Source organism: Gracilinanus agilis, chromosome 2, assembly GCF_016433145.1.
Source record: "Gracilinanus agilis isolate LMUSP501 chromosome 2, AgileGrace, whole genome shotgun sequence".
In the NCBI taxonomy this organism is placed as follows: domain Eukaryota; kingdom Metazoa; phylum Chordata; class Mammalia; order Didelphimorphia; family Didelphidae; genus Gracilinanus; species Gracilinanus agilis.
In genome coordinates this window covers 270914477-270923711 of record NC_058131.1, presented here as the reverse complement: position 1 = coordinate 270923711, position 9235 = coordinate 270914477, and positions in this window count along the sequence as shown.

Genomic DNA, 9235 nt, shown 5'->3' with positions numbered 1-9235 from the left:
AAGAAAGAAAGAAAGAAAGAAAGAAAGAAAGAAAGAAAGAAAGAAAGAAAGGAAGGAAGAAAGGAAGAAAGAAGGCCCACATGCAACCAGTTGCCCTTTCTGCCTTATACTTCCTACCCAGTCCTTTCTTGCCTTTGAATTTCCTTCAGTAATCCCTTCCCTCTACAGAAGCATTTTCTTCTCTGTTGTACCCATTTGGAAAGCGAACTAACCAGGTTCTTTCTAGACATCTTGCTCATTTGGGTTGGATAGCTGGTCAGGATCAGATTCATATTCCTAAAACACAGATCATGTCATGTCACTCATCTGTTCAAGAAGTTACCTCAGTTCTCTATTACCTCTAGGACAAAATACAAACATCTTTTTGACATTTAAAGTGTTTCATGATTCCACTCCTACCTTTCTTTTTGACTAATTTCACATTATTCCTCCTCGTGTATACTATATTTCAATCAAACCAGCACATTTTCTGTTTTCCATGTACAAAATTCCCTACTTTTTGTAGGCAGTACCCCATTCCTGGAATTTTCTTTCTATTAACTTTCACTTCTTAGAAATCATTCCTCCCATTGCTGTTGCTGTTATCATTGTTGTTGTTGTCGTCCAGTTGTTTTTAGCCATATCTGATTCTTCATGGCCCTATTTGGGGTTTTCTGGGCAAAGGTACTGGAGTGATATACCATTTCCTACCCCAGATCATTTTATAGATGAGGAACTGAGGCAAATAGGGTTTCATAATTTGCCCAGAGTCACATATCTTGTAAGTGTCTGAGACTGGATTTGAACTCAGAAAGATGAGTTTTCCTGACTCCAGGCAGCACTTTGCCACTTAGCTGCCCTCATTCACTACAAGGCTTAGCCAAAGCATCACCTTAATCAGTAAGAATTTCCACAAGTACTGACCAGGTAACAAACACCTTTCTAAGCCCTGGTAATCCAAAGACAAAAGTGAAACAGTTCCTATCCTCAAGGAACTTTTATATTATCTCTCAGGAAAGAGAGGCGTACACGTATAGGTATGTTTAACATGTTCAAAGAGCAAATATGAGATAATTGAGGGGGGAAGATATATGGAGGAATCTAGAAGCTGGGATGATAAGGAAAACTTTCCTCTAGAAGAGGGAACTTAAGCTGAGTCTTTAAGGAAACTAAGCATTCAAAAGGCAGAAGAGGAGTGCATTCCAGGTGTGGGTGACAAAAAGCCAATGCAAAACAAGGCAAACTGGAAAGGGAATGCTGCAGCCTCATGAGTAATAATGACAATTGTAAAATTAAAATTAATATTCAATAACTCCAAGTATTATATTTTATAAGATGTATTAATAATCACTTGAAGCAGAGGAAAAGTATAGCCTGAATAAAGAGCAGTTTTTCCCTACCAGGTTCATAGGAAAAGACTGTGAGGGCCGAGCTACAACAAAACTTTATATCCAAAATGTAAGGACAAAAGTGGGATTCTGAGAAACACAGTCCTGGGGTACAAAATTCTAATTACACAAATTAAACTGGATTATAAGGAATGTGGAGAGAAATAATAGTTAAATCTGGGCAGGCAGGTTGGGGTAAGATTATAAAGAGCTTTAAATGGCAAATAGAATAATTTATAATACTACAGAGATAATAGGGAGCCACTTGAGTTTATTAAGAAGGAAAATTCTGGTAACTGGGGGAAAGATGGATTGGAGTGGGAAGAAATTGCAATCTAAGAAGCCAAAGAAGCTATTGTAATAGAATGATGATTAAGGAAAGAGCTAAGATGGCAATTGTGTAAGTAAAGAGAAATGGTTATATTTGAAAGATTTTATGGAAGTATTGACAAGATTTGTCAACTGCTTAGATAGATGGATTGAGTGAGAGTCAGTTAAGGATGAAGTTGTGGATTTGAGTTATGAGAAGAATGAGAGCATCCTTGAGAGAAATAGAAAAATTCAGAAAAGGGATTGTGAGTTTGAGATACCTGCCTTCCCTATTCTCCCCCCAATTCAATCATCAATTTTCTTATTGCTTTCCCTACCACCACCATATTATTGGATGATGACCTCTCAATATTTTTATTTATTTATATGTGTATATGTTGTTTCATGACAGTATGATATAAGCTCTTTGAGATAAGGAACACTTTTTCGTTTGTTCCTGGTACTGATAACACTCTGGCACACACAATACACTCTACTGTGTTTACGATCTAACAAATGCCTGTTGAATTGAATCACATTGAACCAAGTTGAATTGAAGGGCCTAGAAAGCCACTCTGTGATATGATATATTAGACACATCTCTCCCACCTTCAGCCATAAATATCTCACCTCCAGACTACTATTGGTGTCTGATATCTCCCATTAAGAAATGTATTCCAAGGACAACTAGATGACTCAGTAAATAAAGAGCCAGACCTAGAGATGAGAGATCCTGGGTTCAAATTTGGATTCAGACCCTTCTTAGCTGTGTGACCCTGGGCAAGTCACTTAACTCTCATTGCCTAGCCCTTACTGCTCTTCTGTCTTGAAGCCAATACATAGTATTGATTCTAAGATGAAAGGTAAAGGTTGAAAAAAAAAAAAAGAAAATGTATGCCTAAGACAAGAATCAAGCTAGGTGGTTAACTGGGGATATAGTGCTTGACCTAGATTCAGGAATACTTGATTTCAAATCTGGTCTCAAATATTTAATTGTCTATGTGACCCTGGGAAAGTCATTTAACTTCTGATTGCCTTAGTTTCCACAACTATAAAATGTTGATAATAAGAGCCCCTACCTCAAAGGGTTGCTGTAAGAAAAAATATGTAAAGCACTTAGCATAGTGTTTGGCACATAGTAGGCACTTAATAAATGTTTGTTCCCTTCACCATCCCCCTAAAAGCATTGAAAGTCTCTGTGAATATTCAAATATGTCTGAGCAGATTAATTTCATAATTAATCATTAATACCTTCATGTGAATTAAGTTGTTGGAATTTTCCCAACCAATAGCTGCTAAAAGAAAGATTTAAAATTGGAAAGAAGGAGCAAGACAGGGTTACTTAATTTGTGTAGAGTCCAATGTTCAATGCACAAAGAGAAATGGAGATGACTAAGACAGTACCAACCTTCAAGGAGCTCTCAGTCTGATAGGTGCAATGAAAGACAATTTAAAGAAATGCTAAAATGACTGTCTCCAGGATCTCTGGAGACAGGAGGCTCTGATGAATCTGATTAGGTCAAGTAAATAGCTCTCTGCTCCCTATTAGAAGCACTTTGAAGTTTAAAACTCCCCTAGCTTCCAAGAACACTTAGTACTGACAATGTAGCTGTGGGGACCATAGCCAGGGCAAGCTGCAGGGGGTATAGCTGAGATATAATCAAGGATAATTTGTAGCTCAATGCCAGGGCTAAGAAGAGGCACAAACCATTTTCTGGAAATTCAGAATCGTATCTGTGCTGAACTACCTTTCTAACCCAGGTTTCCTACTAGCCCCCTCTATCTTATCTTCCTTTATCTCTTCTCTCTTCTTTTCTGCTGGGTCCACCCTTGCTAATGCCAAAATTCCCTAAACATTTTTTTTTATAATGGGGGATGATCTAAGACTCAATCTAGCCTATACAGCCCTAATTCAATGTGTTCTACAACAAAATCATTATTTTCTCCAAAACCATCTGCTATTCCAACTTCACTATATCTATTAATATCCTCCTAACTTATTTAGAATTGAAACTTTGTAGTCATTGCTACTGGCAGATTTTTCCTCCTCCCTTGGGTATCTTGCCACCTATGTCCCATGTCCCATCCAATTCCCCCTGGAGAGTTATCATATTCTTCTCTTCATTTCAAGTTTTCTTGCCCTGCTTCATTTCCTTATTAACTCTACACAATGAAAAACATCTCTTAAATGATCTCCATACCTCTAATCTGTCCTTCTTTAAACCTGGCACATACATGCACACACACATAAACACACATTGCCCTATTAATCTTAGCGGATTGGTTTTGTTGAACTGCTTTTTTCTTTCATTTTTATTTTTATTACAAGAGATGACTTTCTGACTAGGAGAAGACAGAGGGATATGTGGAAAATAAAGGAACTTTTTTAATGATACACCAAAAGTTTAAAATAAATGAAAACTTCATTTTTCTTCAAATAAAAAAAAATATGTTCACCTCATTTTAAGGTATATCATGTTGAGTTTGTGAGTGAAAAGCATGTTTTATGAAAATAAAAGACATTCCAAGGGTAAGGATTACTCCCCATGATCAATATTGATTCCCCTTTTCAGTGGCCTATTACTATCCTCTCTCTACTCCCCTATAGATAACATGGAGTGACTACCTCTAGATCCTCTTCGGTTTGGTCCTCCAACTGATATCCAGTTATAGATATATGATCCAATTTGTGGGCCAGGAAATGCCATTTCCTTCCAATCCTTTCTAAAGAGTGCCAGAACTTCTTGGCTTCACTAAGCAAAGCACATGGGGGCCAGGGGATAATGGATCCTGACAATGGTAGATTTGAAATGGTAATTTCTCTATGGTTTTGAGAGCAGAACAAAAGTGGCATGTAAGGAGTCCAAATGACCTCTAAGACTGAGTGGGTGCCTGAAAACATGCAAATCATTATACTCTGATGATTTATTGACCAAACACAGTTTATAGACAGAGATAAAGGGAAAGCTAAAAGTCACTGTACCTTGTCGTATATCTCTGCTATGTTGGGGCAAAGTCAATTTCCTCCTTTTTAAATGTTCAGTGACTTGTGAGTCCCTTATTTCATCCCAACATGGAACCTCAAATAAGAGGATAACTACAATATGAATGCTTGAAAAGAATTGTTTCCTTGGCTTTGAAATTTAAAAGTTTCAAAGATTCTATCTAAACCTCTAAAAGTGTTTAAAAAAAACCTAGAAACTGATTGTGGAAATGAAGATTTACTTTGCTGCAAACACTTGAGTCTATATATCTATAGATATATACATATGTACATATAGAGAGAGTCTAAGTCTATATATATGTACATATATATATATATTATACAGGTGAATATGTGCATGAATCTATGTGTAGGTGTGTATGTCTTCTACGTATATAAGTTTGTATACATGAACATTTCCATACTTTTAGAAATTTGTTTTATGTCCTGGTGAAAAATTTTTTTTAATTTGTTGGCTAAATTAAAATTCTCAAGTATCTCCCTCCCTCCTTCCCCCTCCTCACACAAAAGAAGGCATCATTGACAAAAAGAAATATGTATACATAAAACTATGTCTTGTTTCTATTTATCACTTCTTTTTCTGGAGGTGGACATACACAAGTTATTCCTCAAACAATATTTCTGTTGCTGTATACAATGTTCTCTTGGTTCTGCTTGTTTCACTCTTCATACTTTCATATAGATCTTCCCACTTTTTTTAATTAAGCTGGTTATCATTTCTTGTGGTATTTCATCACAATCATATACAACTTGTTTAGCCATTCCCCAACTGATGGACATCCCCTCAGTTTTCAGTTCTTTACTACCACAAAAAAGTTGTTATAAATATCTTATAACATATAAGTTCTTTTCCTTTTTCCCTAATAGTGGTATTGCTGGGTCAAAAATTATATGCAGTTTTATACTCAAAATAGAATTCATTTTCATAAATTCCATGTTAGATAGCTTATTGGGGAGCGAGTATAAGGTATCAAATATTGGAGGGATATATCAAATATGTTTAGTTGTTATGCCCCAGAAGTTAGAGATTGTTGCTTTTTTAATGTGTGCTGAGAGAACAGCCAAGAAGGCCCCAAAGGAATTGGAGTCACTTGGGCAATGGACTTTATTTTTCCAAACTTGAGCTTTACCCTCTGAAAAAATGCAAATAATATGTACTATACAGAGAATACTAATTCCAGATTGCTTTCCAAAATGGTTGAACAGTTCACAGTTCCTCCAACAGTGTATTGGTGACTCCATTTTTCCATATTCCCTTCAATATCTGTCATTTTCCCCTTTTTTCATTATAATCAATATGATAGGTGTAAGATGATATCTCAATTGTTTTGATTCATATTTCTCTAATCAATGATGACTTAGAATATTTTTTCATATATGCATACCTATATAGTTTTGATTTCTTCATCCAGAAAGTGTCTTTTCATATCTTTTGACTATTTATCAATTGGGGAATGACTTTTATATACCTGTCTTTGGACCTAAATGATAATGGCATTCATGAGAAGTAGTTAGTCAGGTTTTCCATATTCCCTCTGCTTAGCTTGAAAAGGACTATGGTACTGTGGGAAGGGCATTGACTCTGAAATCAGAAAACCTGGGTTCAAACCCTTCCTCCAATACTTGTTAATTGTGTCTTTGGGTAAGCATTTGACCACCTTATTTCTGTGTTTCCTTATCTGGAAATTTATATATTTCAACTATATGGACTCTGGGGTACCTTCCACCTCTAGATATATATGCCTTTGAATATTAGAACAGCCTTGATTTAAAAAAAAATTGTCAGGGTACTTAGGAGAGAAGGGCTAGAAAGATAGTTTCTAATGCAGATAATCTAATAGGAAGACAGGAAGAGGTTGTTTGGTCAAGGGTAGAATGTTCAGTTACTAATGGGGTACAATACACTTATTTAAAATTACTTACAAGACTGTCTAGTTAAATGTCATAAGACAGATGAGGCTATTTACTCTATTCATGGCATATTCATGGCATCTATGAGAAAGCAAAAACTGGAGGGAATATGGAGAAGTAGGAGAGCAGAAATGTGAAATCATCTGCTAATCAATCAATTAGTATTTTCTTGGGAATAGCTAGAAGAGACCTAAAAACCATCTAGTTGAATTCCCTGGTTTGTTTTGTAAATGAGAAAGCTGAGGCCCATAAAAGTTAAGTGACTTACTCAAGGCACCACAGGTAGCAAGTATGAGAGGTGGGATTTGAATCCAAGTTCTCAGATTCTAAAACAGTGATGGGCAACCTTTTGAGCTTGGTGTGTCAAATTTCATCAAAAAAAACAAACATAACTCGGGTAGTGTATCACTTCAAGAAAAAAAACATAATTTTGCAAAATTTATAGCTTAAATAACAGAAATATATAATTGTAATATATAATTATATTTAATAAACCAAAATAGGTAAATTAATATAGGTAGAATTGTCATCTATAGTGGGAAGAATGTCTACACTACACTACAGCAAATGTTTCATCCTCTGCATGCAGCCCCATACTTCTCTGTATGCAGCTGTATGCAGCCTCATGTCATCGAAAATGGCTACACATGCTGACATGCATATCATAGGTTTGCCATCACCATTCTAAAACTAGTATACTTTCCACTGTGCCCAGGCAATATCTAAAGTTAGGGCTTACCCTTAGTGCAAATATCAATGATATGGAAATAGGTCTTGATCAAAGACACATGTAAAACCCAGTGGAATTGTGCATCAGCTATAGGAGGGGGTGGGAGGAAGGGAGGGATAGAACATGAATCCTATAACCATGGGAAAATGTTCCAAATGAATTAATAAAACAAAGATCTAAAAAAATTTTTAATAAAATAAAATAAAGTTAGGATTCAAAGCTAGGGGATGATAATACTAATTTATATTTGCACATTACTTTAAGATTTCCAAAGCAATTTCCTCATGACATCCTCTGAGGTAGTTAGTATGAATATTATCATCCCCATTTTATGGATGAAGAAACTGAACTCAGAGATATTTGGCAATTGTCATGGTCAGGATGACACAGTTAAGGAACATCTGATGCAAAGTTCCAAACAAGATGTCTCAACTCTTTCCACTATAGAATTTCTGCATGGGATCTCTGTCTCTAAGGTATTTCCTATTTTAGTTAGGGGTCCAAACTTATATACCCATGCAAGATCAGGTCTAGTTGAGTGCTAAGATATGTGGTTCAGACCATTACATCAATTTATAGAAAGGAAAGATCAATGGGCTGGAATATGTGAGGAATACTTCCTGGAGAAGATGGAACCCATTCTCCAATTTAAAGAATGGGTAGAATTTGGCAGGAAAAGAAAGCTTGGGAAGGTGGGGTAAACAACACAGAAGGAAGTCACAGTTTGAAGAATACATATATTTATTTAGGAGAAAAATGGAATCCCTGTGTGAGAATGGGATTAGTTAAGGGAAAGGCAGGAAAAAGGGAACTAAAAACAAATATCTGAGTGCATAAGGTTTTGTAGGAGAGAAGTGAAGGTGGGTAGAAAATGTACATACAAATCTCTGACCTTCTGTATATTTAGTATCTTTCTAAAGTATGTGAAGAGCTCTTGCTACCCTAGTCTTCCACAGGAAAGAACAAATGGTGGAAAGCAGGAGATAGAAAAAGGCACCCAAAACCTTTCAGTTTGAGCCATGAGCCCCTGATGTCCCATAGAGAGGCAATTGACTGCCCCAGGGGTACTTGAGGCTCCCTCTACAATCTCCTTGATTATTCCCATCTTAAATACAGGCCACTGAGCATCAAACCCCTGTGAGCCTCTTAGTCCCCATGTCTTGAACTGACTTAAAGCATTGGTCATTAGATCACTGGATCTTCCTGAAGTTATATTTTGAAGGAAACCTTCAGAGTGTGTAGAATTCTTTTCTGTCCTCAAGAAAAAATAGGAAGCAACAAGGAGAAGGACATGCAAAAGGAGAGCTTTTGGTTGAGTTGAATGTTTGAGTTCCCAGGAGAAGGTAGCAGGAGTGGATTCACAGGAGATAGAGCAGCTGATGCAGGCCAAGTCTGATCCCTTTATGTTAAACTATTTCACAGAGAGCGAGTATTTCTGAACCTGTAGAGGGAAGAGTCCCAAACTATAATTGGAGGATAGGGGAGGCAAGTCATAAAAACCACACCAGGGGGTCAAAGTTGTGACCTTGTAGTTCCTTCCTGCTATATCACATACCCCCGGGTATTACTAAGAATTCTGCAAGAGTTGATGACCACATGACTTTGGTACAACAATAATAATTTAGAAACACCTGATGGGAAGAAGCCAGAAAACAGCAGAATCACAACTTACTGGTATAATGGAGTGGGCACAGGTTGCTGTGGAGAAAGAAGAGAGCCAGTGAGAGTTCAGATATAGATGCAAATAAATTTAAAATCTAGGGAATAAATGTAGTTATCCACTTGAGTTTTAAAAATTCAGTTTCATAAGTATGGGTGGGTAGAGTTATAGTTAGACTAGTTTGTTTAAGAAATAGCTAACTGGGACAGGTAGGTGGCTCAGTGGATAAGAGCCAAACCTAAAGATGGGAGTTC